The sequence below is a fragment of the Agelaius tricolor genome, unplaced genomic scaffold (assembly GCF_023055355.1).
Source record: "Agelaius tricolor isolate 1412-34295 unplaced genomic scaffold, bAgeTri1.0.p SCAF_16, whole genome shotgun sequence".
Classification (NCBI taxonomy): Eukaryota; Metazoa; Chordata; class Aves; order Passeriformes; family Icteridae; genus Agelaius; species Agelaius tricolor.
In genome coordinates, this window is record NW_027269276.1 from 21,138,988 (window position 1) to 21,153,610 (window position 14,623).

A 14,623-nucleotide genomic window follows, 5' to 3' on the forward strand; every position below is an offset into this window, starting at 1 on the left:
CTGGCAGGGGGCTTCGTTTCGGAGAGCTCTTTACTCTGCCTTCTGCCTCTCTCGTCGCATAAAACTTAGCAAAAAGCTTTTTTTACTATGTCTTTCAAGGACAAACTGTGCCAGTACGGAAAGCATCTCCGCTCTTTTTCTAGAAGTTGCACGGAGGTCTGCAGAGTGTTAAGCAAGAAGCAAAAGAAAGTTGTCCAAAACTCTTTCTTTTTGAATGGTAATGTGAATAGAAAAGGCAGGAAAGTGGTAAGGTACTGTTTTCTTTAGGTTTGAAAGCAGCACACACAATCCCCATGTTGCGCGACTTTTTTCTTCGCTTTTAAAGACGCGGCCGCGGTCTCCGTCTCCCGGAGGCGAAGAAGCCGCTTCTTTGCACACAGAGCATTGTGCCGGTCCCGGTGCGCTCGGGAGCACGGCTTCTGCGGAAAGACGCCCGGGAGAGGCCCTTACCTTCGGAGAGCTCCGTATCTCCGAATCTGCGTCTCTTGTCGCCTACATCTTAGCAAAAACCTTTTCTACTATGTCTCGCAAGGAGAAACTCTCCCAGTTCAAAAAGCATCCTTGATCTTTTTCTGGAAGTTGCACGGAGTGTCAGCAGAGTGTTTAGCAAGAAGCAAAAGAAAGTTGTCCAAAACCCTTTTTCTTCCAATGTTAACGTGAATTGAAAAGGCAGGAGAATGAGGAAGTGCTGTTTTCTGTACGTTTGAAAGCTGTCACAAGGAGAAACTCTATCAGCACCTCAAGTTTTCCCCGATTGTACTCCCGATATTTCTTTTGCTGTGCAATCAAGAAGCACCCTTCTTTCGTAGTTATGCTGCAGGTTGTCTTCAAATGGCTTTGCTTTCTGTCCCCTCCTCCCCATTTCTAACAGGCACAAGCACATTCCCTTCGCGGAACAAAATCCTGGTAATAGAGCCAGGAAGACTACGCTTTGACTTTGAGAACCAAAACCTATCTAAGAGCAAATAGTCCATTCCTTGAGACCCAATATCACACATCTGTGTGCAGGAGGACGAGGGGTGTCTGCGTGCGTGAATGGGAAGTGTACTCGCCAACAAACTAGAGCCAATATTAGTAACCAACATGTAACAAGTGTGGATGTATATAATTCCCTGCTCTTTTTTGGATCTTTTTTCTTCAAGGTTATTTTGCTTTTAAAGATTTTCTAGTCATTTGAAAGATTCTTCTTTGTTTGGGTGAGAATAGAAATCTCCATAAAGCTTACTACGTAAAAGCAAGGTAATCTGTTGGACTTGATGAGGACTATTTGGAAGAGGATATTTTCATCTGCATAAATCAATTTCCTTGTTTTGGAAATATTTTTGTCATGGAAAGCAGTAAGTTTCATGATGTGTTTTTAGAAGGTGTAAAAATTGAGATCCTCCTTTGTATCAAAGCAATACAAAGAATATCCCTTAAAACCATCCACTCCATCATTTCATTTTTGTATTTTTGTCTTTTCAATAGCTACTTCTCACTTTCAAATGGTTTTTAAATGCCCCGTTTTGACACAATTTTGTTATTTCTTCATTTCTAAGCTTCAAAATGATATTTAAAGAAGAGTAATTTCCTGTAACTACTTGACAGTTTGCAAATTAACATCAAAGTGGAGGGAGGGAGGGAAGGAAGTGGCAGAAGGACGTGGTGGAAAGAAAGGACATAGTGGAAGGAAGGCAGTGAAGGAAGGAAGTGGGGGAAGGAAAGAAAAGAATGAAGGAAAGAGCGAAAGAGAAAAAGGAAGAAAGAAAGGAAAAGAAAGAAAGAAAAGGAAGGGAAAAAGAGGGAAAGAAAAGAAAGAAAAAGAAAGAAAGAAAGAAAGAAAGAAAGAAAGAAAGAAAGAAAGAGAAGGGAATGGAAGAAAATTCCCAAAAGTCAGAAACGTTAAAGATGATAAAATACTTGTGTGTATGATAAAGAGCAAGGACTAGATATTAGATATAGTATTGCTAAATGGCACATAAATGTGAGACCCAAACCGTTCAACTCATTGGATAGCAGTTTTTCAGCATGAATATGTTATTTCTAGTTTCAACTTCTTACTGCTACTGTACAGAATGATTACCATAGAATAATGGAATGGTTGGGTTTGGAAGGGACCTTAAATTCACCTACGTCCCCCCCACCATGTCATTGTCAGGGACACCTTCCACTAGACCGCCTTAAGCTCAAAGACCCATTCAAGCTGGCCTTGATCACTTCCAGGAATTGGTCACCCACAAGATGTTCCAGTGTCTCACAACCCTCTTGGCAAGGAATTTCTTCCCAATAGCCAAAGGAAACCTATACTCTTCAGGTGTTAAAGCCATCCACACTTTTCCTATCGCTCCGTGCCCTTGTGTAGCTCACCTGCCTCCTTCTGGTAGGCTGTCTTCAGCTACTGCAGAGCTGCTCTAACAATGTGCCCAGACTCTGCTCTTCTCCAGGCTGAGAAAACGCCTGCGGCACTCTGGCTTGATGACAGACTTCATGTGCTGCACTGGGGGCTCAGACCATTCTTCTTCTTGGAATTGTTGTAGGATGCTCAGCCACTGTTGACTGTGGTACAGGTACACTGGTCATTGTGGTACAGGTAATAAATAGATGATTGTTTTAATAAAGACCCAATTGAAATGATAAGAGCTAAATTTAAATGCAAAATTAATTGGAGAAAGATTCCTAAACCTGTGGCCCGTTACCCCAGCCCATCCATTGATTGTAAATGACATGCCTTGCAGATGTTATGATACATGAACCAAAGCCAAGTGATGGATACTGCTTAAGATAGATGTTCTACCTGCTTACTGCAATATGTTCTTATCAGTCTAAAACAATCCCCCGAACATTAAGAACAAGAGATTACATCATGAAGTAATGAAGTGCTTGGGTTGAAAGTAAAAGGCATTTGAAAGAAATGGGTTTGGGGGCTAACACAGCAAGATCTCAGAAATGGAGTGCCAGCTTAGTTCTCTGCTTCAGAGACAAGTGAAGCAATTCAGAAGTGTCCTCCTGGGAAAAAGGTTGACAGATCTTTCTGCACAACAGTTAACAGCCGGCATCAGAAATGGGTGCAAATAACATACTAGCCACTACAAGTTTGTCATCCTGGAGTGGAAGGGCCACTCAGACTCATAGCAGTGGTCTTGCTGCTGTGCCTGTTCAAATAGACAGAAAAGAATGAGGAAAACAAATTTTTCCATCTAGTTTGTTTCAGTATTGGTACAAAGACTATTTTCCCGCCCTCAGGAGACAGCAAAAACAGTCAACAACTGAAATGCTTCAGAAATGGAAATGATCTGAATCACAAATATTTCTTTTCACATCAAATTTAAAGCCTAAGTCATAACTGTAAAACAGATAGAACTCTTTAAAGATGAATGTACTATATACTAAAATATTCCCAGAGATAACTATTGTGTCCTTAGTCCGTTTAAAAGTCTAGACTTCCTGGTAAAAAAACTTGTACAGAGCTGAGGTAGCTCCACGACATTCTCTTTTCAGATTAATTAAACTCTTCAGTCTCACCACCATTACCAATGGATTTCCGTAAGTCCTTGAAAACCAGTAATTTCCCTTTTTTCCTTCTATGAAAAAAATGACAGTGACAAGAGTTATTTGCACTCCCTATTTTCTGAAAAGCCTGAACATCAAGCCTTAAGAACTTCATCATGAGTTTTACTTCAAACTAAATTTTAAGAGAATGGCAGAAAGAATGGGAGCTTCAAGCAAAAGAATTTAGGCTTCTAATTCTTGGGTTGTCTTCTTACTTACCTAAGACAAGAAGTGGAAAGAGACTAGATTAGAGTTAGCAGCTGTTGAAGATTTGCACGTACTCTTCCACTCTTCTAAGAGGTCAAGGATGCTTTTCTGGCCCTCCACAAGCTGCAGCTTCCTTCAAGGCACATTCACCTGCTGTGGCATGGAGCTCCCCACGAGCTCCATTGTGTTCCTCCACGGTTCTCCAGGGACTGCTGGGAGACAACCTGCTTGATGATGATATCCTCCAGGGACTGTGGGGGATTCTTTGCTCTGTCAACTGGAGCACCTTCTCCTCCTTCTTGCCTCACTTTAGTATCATGCAGCTGCTTCTCATACTCCTTTTTTCCCTCACTTGTCACTGCCTATTCATATGTTTTGTACTTTTGACAATATATTTTCACAAAGACTGATGGGCTCAGTTGCAGAAATGTGTCTTGCTAGAAAATTGGATACTATAGAAAACCATGATTTTACAGAAAAGAATAGTGGAAGTACAAATATACTGCTAAAGAACCGGAAAATTGACAATCATTCATTGTAATATGTCCCCTCATTTTGCCTTCTTTCTCCTTAAGATCTGGAAAGACTACTGGGCAGTGAAAAACACTACAGTGCTGTTTCAAAGAAAAGACTTTTTTAGGATTCTAAGGCACATGTTCCAATTGCTTGAGAAAATTGAGGAAAGGCACTTTGTCTTTTGTGATAAATATCATTAGCCAGTAGGTCTGACCAACAAGAGCAGATCAAAATCTGATGAGACCAAGCAATATACCTTGAGTGGCCAGGACAGAACCATCGAGTCGTCGAATCTGTTGAATTGGAAGGACCCCATGCGGATCATCATCAGTCCAACTCCTGGCCCTGCCTGGAGCCATCCTTGAGAATCACACCACATGCCTGAGAGCAATGTCCCAAACTCAGTTGTGATGGTGTGACCACTTCCTGGAAAGACTCTTCCAGTGCCCAGCCATTCTCTGGTTAAAAACTTTTTCCTGATACCTGACCTAAACCTCCCCTGACTCAGCTGCATGCCATTTCTTTGAGTCCTGTCTTTGTAGACCTCATTTGAGGACTTTCTAATACCAAGGTGATTCCGCCCCAGAGCAGTGCAGAGCAGAGCAGAGCAGAGCAGAGCAGAGCAGAGCAGAGCAACACAATCCCCTCCCTTGCCCAGCTGGTGATGCTGTGCCTGATGCACCCCAGGACAGGCTTGGCCCTCCTGGCTGCCAGGGCACTGCTGATGCACATTCAGCTTGCCATTGGCCAGGAGCCTGGGTCCCTTTCTGCAATGCTTCTCCCAGCCTCTTGCTCCCTCCCCAGCCTATACACCCACCAGGATTGCCCTGTTGCAGGTGCTGAATCCAGCACTTGCCCTTGTTCCACTCCATCTGGTTGGTGATTGCCTGTGGGAATCCTCAAAAACAGAGGGGTTTGGGAAAGCTGCAAAAGGAAGGCCTCAGAGACAGCAGAACTGTCATTGGAGCTAAGCAGTAGTCATAAGGTTTGTCAGCAGAAAAATTAGATGAGAAGCAGAAAAGTAAGGACAAATGGAACAATGGTCTGTGTCTTAATGCTTGTCTAGAATAACTCCCTAAGCTACAGCAAAGTATATCTAGCGCGATGTTAGGTAGTTCTAAGCTTAATAATGGAGCTCTGTGCATTGTATCTTAAGGCTTACAAGCAGGTCTTTTATTCGAAAGAAGCGAGCATTGTTCTAAGCCCAGGTACATGTCTTTATAGTGATTGGATAGAAGTACTGTCAATATGCTTTTGCTTTGTGTGATTGGTCAAAAAACTTTTCAAGTCAGTTGTAACATTAAGTTCTTTGTCTGCTGCTGGGGACGTGAGCTGCTGGCAGCTTCCCATTGTCATCACCATGTAATGAGACTGATGCTGGAAAAAAAAACAGCTTGAGACGCCATCCTCAGCAGTCCCGCCCCTTTTGTGATTTGTGCATAGACTCCCGGCCAGCAAGAATTGCCCATCTCTCCTATTTGGCAAGATGTCTCGGCAAGGTCTCTGTGCCCTCAAGGGAGTTAGTTCACAGCTCCTCCCAATGTAGTGTCTTTGGCAAACTGTCTTAATATTCCTTCAAGTGCTGTGTCCAGGTTGTTCAAAAGATGTTGAAGAGAACTGGCCCAATGATGATACTGTCTTAGCCACTGAAATAAGTGCTTCGTACTTCCCCTTGTGCAGAAATCACAACAAATTTCTTTTCTATCCATGCAGATATCTTTTCTTATGCTCATGCTTTTTATCCCAACAGCAGCTGACAAGACATTTACAGGCACAGCAACAGCACACTTTTCCTGCTCTTACTAGACTTAACAATTTTGCAACCGGTCAATCAGTGACCTTTGCAACTAAAGTCAGACCTTCAGCATTTCTCATTAAATGAATGTCTTCAGAAGAAAACTTTGCTGCCTACTCTGTACGACTGAAGAATAGATGATAATGAGTTAGCATCACAATCAGTTAAGTACAGAGCCTATACTTTAGCAGGGAGAAAATTAAAAGAAGAGCTCTTTTATTCAACAACATAGCTGAGAAACAAAACAACTAGGATCTTCCACAGGGTTCCCTGCAGTAGAAATGTACTTGTATGAATGCAGAAGATAAAAGATGTGGTTTTGAAAGGCTATATCCTTGCTAAGCTAAATTGGATCTCATCCTGTCGATGAAAGATCAAGGAGCTCAAAGCGGAGCTAGAGAGACATGTCCAGATAATGAGATAGAGCAAAGCATTTTCCAAGATAATTAAGCATTCTGGTGGACTGGCCAGTTAGGTTAAATCTGCCACACCCATTCACTTTTGGGGACTGAACTGTGGAGTGCTAAACCGTATCTGCTGCTGTGCAAAGTAAAAGAGATCCATCCAAATTGTACGGTTAGTGTGAACACTCTCACTCTCAATTGTAAAACACTTCATAAGCTATAAATCAGTCTTAGGAACAAAATGAAATAAAGCTGTTATGCCATCTGGGAATGGGAAAACATGTTCAAAATATTTTTTTCTCTATGGTTTCTTCTTTTTTCTTTTTCGTTTTTTCTTTTTTTTTTTTTTAATCCCACATTATGTGATTGATAATTTCAACCATTCTGGAATGCTTTTAACAGATGAACCCAGCATATTAGTTTTATTACAGGCTCTTGTCCCTTACATGCTTCAGTACAGGTTTGGAATATACTCCACAGTCAATTAGTGGCTTTTTATCTCTTTTCCCAGAGACAACTTTTAAAGGACTTCTTAACCCCTAAAAATCATAATTTCTCTGGTTTCTCCAAGCTTTTTGAGAAAGCTGTTTTGGTTTTGTTTTGGTTTGTTGTTTGTTTTGTTTTATTGCATCGTTCCTAATGTCTTCAGACCTACTACAAGAAGAAGTTAAAAATAGATCTTATTTGAAGAGACTGTTAAAGCTAATGAACTGCCAGTCTTGGGTATTTGTATGTTTCTAAATCCTTTAAAGTCCAAGGTTGCCTTCCTGAATCCTCAGTTACTTAGAAAACATTGTGTTTATAAAACAGACCCAGTTCAATTGCTTCTGCAAACTCACCTTCATTTTATAGGATTGTACTTCAAGAAATCTTGCTTCATTCAAACATTGAAAGTACAGATTTGACATCATCTGTGACCCTTTGATCTGTCTGAACTGTATTTCATTGTGTGAGTTCCTCAGTTGCTTCAAATAAGGACAGAATCTTTTCAATTTGCATAGCATGTTATCTGAAGATCTCCTGTCTGCTTTCTTCACTTGCTTTAATGGGAAGATAAGGGAAATACGTTTTGAATGTTATCTTTTAGAGTCTACTTTTACCTACCAGTGTGCTTCTATGGACTAGAACCAATGTCAGCTTGAAAGAAGGTATTGTCACCATCCGCTCATACCAAGGGGTTGGTTAACTGGTTGGTTGGTTAACTGATCTGGGAGTGCAACAGACAACCTGGAAAGGGGATTGCAGTATCAATCCAAACAAATGCACCTTTATAGAATGACCACAGCAAATGCCTGAAAGGAATCAGGGAGAGGAAAAGAATAAAAAAGAGGGGGAGAAAGAGAGAGGGAGTATAGCTACCAAATGTGGAGAGACTAAGTCCTCTTAGTCCAGCCGATAGAGTTTGCCTAGTCACATTGGGAAGATCTCAAAGTCCTGGTGAACTCAAGGTTCTATTATAGTCCATTGCTGAGGGGGGAAACAGAATCTTGAAATGGCTGAGGGGGAACAGATCCAATCAAGAAGAAGAAGTCTATTGAAATTGCTGAGGGGGAAAAAGGCATTGAAGACGGGTACAGACAGTCCATGTTCTCAGCAGGATAAGTCAGTATCAGCAGTGAGTGGGACCCACTGTTTCAGGACTGCTTTCTAGGGGAAGCCAGTGTAGGTCCTGTAGGCACATCTGTAGGCAACACTCAGCAGGCATCCTGCTTCAGTCAGGCCAGCACCCCTGCATCAGAATTACGGGTGTCTCAGTCTCAGTCCTTGGTAGGGGGGCTTCAACCTCGGTGCCTCACGGTGGTAGTGGAGCAGATGAAGGATTTTCCATGGGGGGGCTACCAAGTTGCCCCAGCAAGTTCATCTGGCCAAGAGGTGGGAAAATTCCCGGTCTATTGTCGTGAAGCAGGTGCAAGCATATAGGCCGGGTCGCCCTTTGGCAGGCCCTGCTAGAAGCAGTCACTGAAGACACAGCTGTGAACAATCACTTGGCAGGCCAGAATTCTGCTCAGGGGCCTCAGGATTTTTGGTGTTCATCCATTACTGGCAGGCCAGAGGTCCCATCGGGGTCCTCAGGGTCCTGATATCGGTCCTGTGGACGGTCGTGAGGCAAATGAGGAGAACCTCAGACCCTCTTTCACAGCACCTGGTGACTCACGACAGGCTTCAAAGGGTCTTCATCAGCAGTGTTCTGTACTATTGTTGTGTACTTGTCGCACATTGGTAGCATATCCCGGAAAGCAGAGACAATACGTCAGACAGAGAGAGAGAAGGGAAGGAAAAGAAAAGATAGAAAAAGGCGGGGGTAAGGAAACAAGAAACAAATATAGTAACAGGAATTTAGACCATATTATTTTGAAACATTTTTTTCAAATATCTGAAACTAATCACAAAGAATCAAAGGCAATAAAGCAATAAACAAATCAACAACAGTTCATTTAAAATATTTTTTTTCAAAACAATTCACCAAAAATCAAAAGTAATTTTCTTATAATCATCAAAGAAAATTGAAGATTATTTCAAAACACATCCTCTCATTTATAGTCGCCTTGTGTCAATAGTCTTGGAGATGTCCACAGTGAAAAGGACATCAGCCAAGTTGTGTGCATTAATGACAGACATCAATTTTGTTAACTCTTTCATCATTCTCCAATTCATAATGAGTAAGATTGCTGATTAAAAAACCCCAATCAAAACGAAACTCAAAAGGGCAATGATGGGATGACACATACTGTTCAGGACTCTTGTGGCAGTAGGTGACCACCCAAAAAGAGTATCCTACCAGCTGTGTTCAGCATCTTTTCTTACTCTCTCTATGACATGGTGTATTTCTTTCACATTGTGATGAACAGTTACCAGTGCTTTCTGTCTATTCTGCTTGATCTTCTCCAATATTTCAATGAAGTCCTGATGAAGCAAAGATTGCTTTACCAAAGTAATGTTCATCCCAATGGGAGTAGGTAAATGTCCTGGTTTAGGGCAAATTTGGGAGAAAACCTCCAAAAGGTGGACCCTCCAGAAAACAAACCCACACGGCCCCTCCCCCCAGCCGGGTCGGGAAGGATTCCTTGGAAACAAGTGGAAGGAACAATACCAGATGACACCACTCTTTCACCGCTCTGAAAAAGTAGACAACTTCAGAAAGTCTCTCTTGGGAGTGCTCGCTCTGTTATCAGTCTGTCCTGTGCTGGGGTAGCTGCTGCACCTTGGCCACAAGGTGCAAACTCTCGGTGTTTCCCAGGTCCCAGTCCGGAGCAGGTCCGAGTAGGTCCAAAGAAGGGAAAGGAGAAACAGTCCAGGGAAAATTTGGACTGCTTAGCTAAACTAACTAATGAGCAGGAGCAAAAAAGCAAGAGCAAAGCAGGAGCAAAGCCGAAGCAAGAGCAAAGCGAAAAGCAAAGCAAAAAGCAAAAGCAGCACCCATGTACTGTCCTGTCTCTGTGTCACGCCAGCTGTGGGGGAGTGGCTGATAGCAAAACCAAAACAAAACATTCGCTCTTCACAGCCAGTCTTGAAGGCACAGAACATGATAGCCAGCATCAACAGAACACACGGATGGGGATACAAGCATCATAACGTCACCCTAGGACAGTGATAGTTTGTGAATCAGTCTTTAATTGGATTGAAAAAGGTAATGGGAGGTAACTGGAGCTTCTGAAGAAAAATCACATCCCTGAATTTTGTAAAGTTACAAGCGCAACAATTTGAATGATTTTTACTATCCACTACTGCATTTTCTACAAATACCATATCACAAGCAGTTCTAAAGCACCCACACCCATTGCCTATATATTTAAGGCCTGTTTCGAAAGTCTCATTAGGATGAATTTCAAAATGACAGATATTTTGTTCTGTGTCCAAACAAACATCTTGAGCTAGAATTGCATTACTTTCACAGATGAAGCCTTGTTCTCGGACAATAGAAGATTCCAAATTAACATGTTGCCATTTTTTACCTGTCTGATGGGCCCATTCTCTATGTTCAGAAAGATTGGGAATAGCTCCATCATGATTTAGCCCTAATGCAATAATAGGAAATCTCAAATGCACTGAGGCATTGCGTACGGTTAACACAAGAGCTGTGGCTGTGTTTGTAATGGGGTGATAAATAAAATTCACCAAGTTCCACCAGGACTGGAATTCTCTTTCAAAATCAGTGGCACTGTCCCAAATTCTTTTCTGAATTGCAGTAGGAAAATTGCCTTCACCTTCTCTTATCATTGAGGCAGCAACTGACTGCATCGACAATTGTGCCTGGATACAGCTAAGAGCCAAAGAAAGGTTGTTTTGTGTTGAGTGCATCAGTCTACCAATTTGTGATCACTTACATTTAGCTTTTCCCAAGCTGGTAATATGTTTGATAGCAAGCCCTGCTGTGTTCCCAAAGCCAATAAGGATGATTGCAGTGGTTGTTTTAATTTGGTCAAATCTCTAACCATTTTGTGGCAGACAATTTATCCATTAGTGTACTTCAGAATTGTCGCTGTCGAGGCGGTCACGACATAAAGCAGAGACCACAAGCAGTCTCAGTTGGCAACACTTTATTATTGAATATGGCTGATTTTTATACACTTTCCAGTTGTTTATCCTTCTTCTATCTTTACTATTGGCCACAATAGATCAACATAATACTATTGGTGAAAAAGTTATGGTGACTTAATTAACTTTCTAAAAATGTTTCATCCAGCTGCAAAGTTCTTCTATCCCTCCTCTCTCGGTCTCCTTGGTTACAGCCTTGGAGAGAGCTCCTTATCAGTTTCTTCTTATTTCTCAGCTTCTTCTCGCTCCTTTAGTTAACCGGCCTGCTGTTAGCCCCTTCCACACAGAATCAATACTATTTAGAATTCCAAAACCTGTTCCCAAAACACCGCTTATGTCTCTTAGTGTCCGTTTTTAAAGAAAAAACGGACTTTCTGTTTCTGCAGCCAGGTGGTCCAACCCTCAAAGGAAGTCCGCAAAAAAGGCAAACAGGCCGGCTGAATTTCTGAGACATTGTTTTGCATCATCAGCAAAATTTGACTTGTTTAAGAGACCGTGCCAGATTGAACAATATGTGTTGTTGATCAGTTTTCCTGATTATATATGGTCCAATTTCAAAACTTCTCAGGCTAAGCATAAGCGGTGCTTGGGCTGGAGTGGTGGTAGAAGAAGGTTGGTTCATACCATTTATTATCAACTTAAAAGAAAAGCCTTCAGTAGTTTTGGACCAAAGACAAACTACTTCTGCAGTTTGTGTTAATGTAAAATTGTGCCAACAGTCTTGTACGCTTGGGGGCGTACAAACCTGTTCACGCTTATTTGTCTGATCTGTCAAAACACTGATTGAGATTGCTTTGCTATAAGCAGTTCCACAAATCCTTCGGCTAATTCCTTCTCCCACTACCCCTTGAAGCTGCCAGGCTTTTTGTTTTTCCCATTCCTGCCAAATGAAGAAAAGCTTGGGACCAAGGCCACATTGACTAAGGGGACTCTCAGTGCCTTCTGCCCACTCGGATGTAACTACTGTACTCAATGTCAGCTCTGTGCTCTCAGTCCCTTCTACCCATTGGGGTGTAACTATGGTGCTCAGTGTGGGCTTCATGCTCTCAGTCCCGTCTATTCCACTGGGATGTAACTACGGTACTCAGCGTGAGTTTTGTTATAGCGTCTATCTTAAATTTATGAGCTAAGCCTTTCCAATCTAACAGGTTGGTCAAGTTATTTTGCCAGCGGCATGTCACTTAAGTCGGTTTAGTTAACGTCAAATTATGCCAGCAATCAACTGGTTCATTTTTACAATCCTTTGTACTTGCAACATTGTTCGTTTTGCGACCTAGAGTGTAATTACCAACATACTCCTGGCAGCAACACAGAGTAAGGGGAATTTGTTTGGCACACTCCCACTTGTTTGTAGGACACAGTCTCGCTGAAGGGATATCCAGATCATTTTTCCCATCTGGTTCCATAAAATTTCCGGCAACTGTGATGGAGGTGGATTTCTCATAGAGAGATCCTTCCATTTTTCTGCATGCTTCCACAATCGACTCACCAATTGTTCCAGTTAGGGCTCTAGTCCAGTCCTTCTGATCCCATCCCCACTCACTTGGACCATATACCTGGGAGTCATGCAGCACTAGAGGCTCTAGGTTTGGGTGGCCACCCTTGGGATACGCTCCTAGAACATTAGTGGGATGGAGGGCAGCTTCAGACCACAACCACTCAGCAGGATCCTGTCCATGGAATTGTGGTAGGATGCAGAAAAGCATCACCAGTGTTATCATGGTTCAGATGAATTTCATGTTCCTCAGGGTTCTTCTGTCAAAGTAAAAACAACAGAAATCCTTCCACTGAGGGCAGAAAAGAGTTAAAATGATAGGATTATCCAGCATGTATTTATCCAATGCTCTTTCCCTAGAGCATCAGAGGCTAGCCATGCATATTTCTTCAGAGGGGTTTTCAGCACTAGTGCTACTTCCCCTACAGTAGGGAGGTCCACCAGAACAGGTTGTCCAGGGTAATGTGCTGGACTTTTTGAATCGTCAGGTCGCCGTAGTAAGGGAACGATGCTTGGAGCTGTTGGGCAAAAGGCAGTGATTTTGGGACATCCATTCACCCCCCATCTACTGTTCACTCTTTTAACAGCTTCCCATAACCGAACGTCCCAATTTCCCTCCCGGGGCTTCAGAAGTCCTTTCAAAAAACCCTTGGTCCTTTCTAAGATCCCCTTAGCTTGAGGGTAGTGGAAAGGGGTGTGGAAAGACCGCTTAATTCCTTCACCTTTTGCCCAATGCTGTACACCTCTAGCAGTGAAGTTCGACCTGTTATCAGATTGAATTTCCTGTGGCTTTGGGAAAGTTCCAAACCACCCCTGCAAAGCTTTAACTGCATTATCACCTGTAGGTCTTTTCAAAGCATCAGCTTGAACCAACCCAGATACAATTTCTACTCCTACTAGCACAAAGTGTTTACCTCCTGACTTCTTAAAGGGGCCGATATAGTCTGCCTGCCACGCGTCCCATAAGCCTTTACCCTTTCTTAAATGCAGAGGGTCATCTTCTAAAGGATGTCTCTCCAGTCACCTGCGACATTGCTCGCAGGCTGATACGTATGTTTTACACATTTCCCTGGTAACCAGCCAACCACGAGCATGAGCTTCTTTGTACAAATCTTTCGCAGCTGTGTGCTGTCTTTTTCCATGCAGCCATTCTAATAGTTGATCCCAGTCCTCAGGAATGAGTTCCTTTTTCAGGGGGCTGAGCCTTGCTAGTTCATCAGCTCTATTCTTCCACTCTCCTGCTGGATTTCCATCTGTTTGCTGAGAAGCTACCCAACCAATAGCAACATTTCTTTGGCTTGCAACATCTAAAATTTCTTGCCCCTTTTCCTTTTGCCACACTGGAATTCTGTGAACTTCCCAATCATTTTGCTGCCAGAAAGGAAGCCACTCGGTACAACCTTTGTACACTGTGTCAGAGTCGGTATAAATGCAGACAAGAGAAATGTTCTGTGCCTCACATCGGAAAACACTCCAAACAGCTATGAGTTCCCCAGCCTGAGCGCTGCCTTCCCCTTCGGTAATGATTCTTTCACCAGATGAATTGTGTAAGACAGCTCTTCTATATCTCCATACCTTCCCTTCCCGTTTTGCAGAGGCATCTGTGAACCAAGAACTTGCTGCTTGTTCGGGGGAGAAAGGAAGGGCAGCTTTGATTACAGAGGCAGATTCATCTTGGCTGCTAACCAGGCTCTCAGTGCCTTGGATTGCTAGATTTTTAGCAGCATCTTCCGTTCTTGAGACGGTATTACAATAGCCCACGATCTGAGCATACCATTTCCTAACTGAGGCCCTTTGGGCTACCCCGTCAGGTTGGGGGGTGGGGGGGGGGTGGGGCTCCCATTAGTGACGATTTTGATAACTTTGAAAGGGCCTCTTAATACAATAGGCTCTTGTCATGCAATTTTTTCCTCTTCTAGGAGAGCTAAGCTAACTACAAACAACCCCTTTTCCCAGGTAGTGTATCTTTTCTCAGCATCTTTGAAACCGCAGGAATAAAATCCAAGTGGCCCCGTTGGACCCTCGGGAGCCCACTGCCAAATGTGTACTGATAGCCCTGAGGAGGCAAATCCCCATTCCACCTGAAAGGGATCTGCGGGATGGATAGGGCCTAGTGCTTGGTGAGCTGTTGCCTCAAAAATC